General features: G+C 42.4%; 1 pseudogene; it reads right to left on the bottom strand.

Annotated features, from left to right (window-relative positions):
* Positions 1–715: 715 nt before the first annotated feature.
* Positions 716–833, bottom strand: LOC126420215 (5S ribosomal RNA; annotated as a pseudogene).
* Positions 834–1088: the final 255 nt, after the last annotated feature.

Genomic DNA, 1088 nt, shown 5'->3' on the forward strand with positions numbered 1-1088 from the left:
AGCCACGTCATACCTGATTTAAATATCGATGAAATGAATATTCATTCGATATTTATGCATTTTAAAATATGCATTTATAAGTGTGTAGGACGTTAAACAGATTTTTAATTTAGTTTTGAAATAATCCTTGTTTTCCCTCCAATAGTAAATGGTCATAAGCTTAAACAATGATAAAGATCTCGTTAATATTGCTATTATGGTACGAAACACTTAATGAAAAAATTGCACTATCAGGCCTGTCTTAAACTTTGCCTCTTTCTCTACGTTAAAATGTTATTAACATTGTCACAATGATTCATTATATTAAAATTATATTAATTACATTAACATTATATTAAATTGTACGAAATAAACACGTCGCTTGTGAAAGAAATGTTGTACTTACTTTTGTGACGTCTTCCAGTGCATAGTTTATAGCATCACATACTTCATGTAGAATTCTACTGATAGTGGTAACTGGCAACCGGTATAGAGCTTCATGAGACTTAAGACTTTCTAAAACTAAAACTCCTCCCGAACAGGCCATGAAGGCCCAACGGCACCGACCGGCCGCCGTGTCATCCTCATCCCACAGGCGTCACTGGATGCGGATATGGAGGGGCATGTGGTCAGCACACCGCTCTCCCGGCCGTATGTCAGTTTCCGAGACCGGAGCCGCTGCTTCTCAGTCAAGTAGCTCCTCACTTTGCCTCACAAGGGCTGAGTGCACCCCGCTTGCCAACAGCGCTCGGCAGACCGGATGGTCACCCATCCAAGTGCTAATCCAGCCCGACAGTGCTTAACTTCGGTGATCTGACGGGAACCGGTGTTACCACTGCGGCAAGGCCGTTGGCCTTAAGACTTTCTCCTGCATCTAAATATCACAAAACCACCTCGAGCTTCAGTTCTGCTGGTAATGCTGGTCTCGTGTTTGTGTCTTGCTTTTGTATGATAAGGGCGACCTTTTGCAGTAATTCTGCAAAATTTGCTTCGTCCATCCTCTAATGGTTTTTGAAAGAACAGGCGTCCTCAAGCTCTAACTAGCCCAGCCGATGTTCCCACTTTCTGGAGTCAAAGTATCCACTTTCGTGTCCATATCCACTTTCTCT

The sequence above is a fragment of the Schistocerca serialis genome, chromosome 9, assembly GCF_023864345.2.
Source record: "Schistocerca serialis cubense isolate TAMUIC-IGC-003099 chromosome 9, iqSchSeri2.2, whole genome shotgun sequence".
In the NCBI taxonomy this organism is placed as follows: Eukaryota; Metazoa; Arthropoda; class Insecta; order Orthoptera; family Acrididae; genus Schistocerca; species Schistocerca serialis.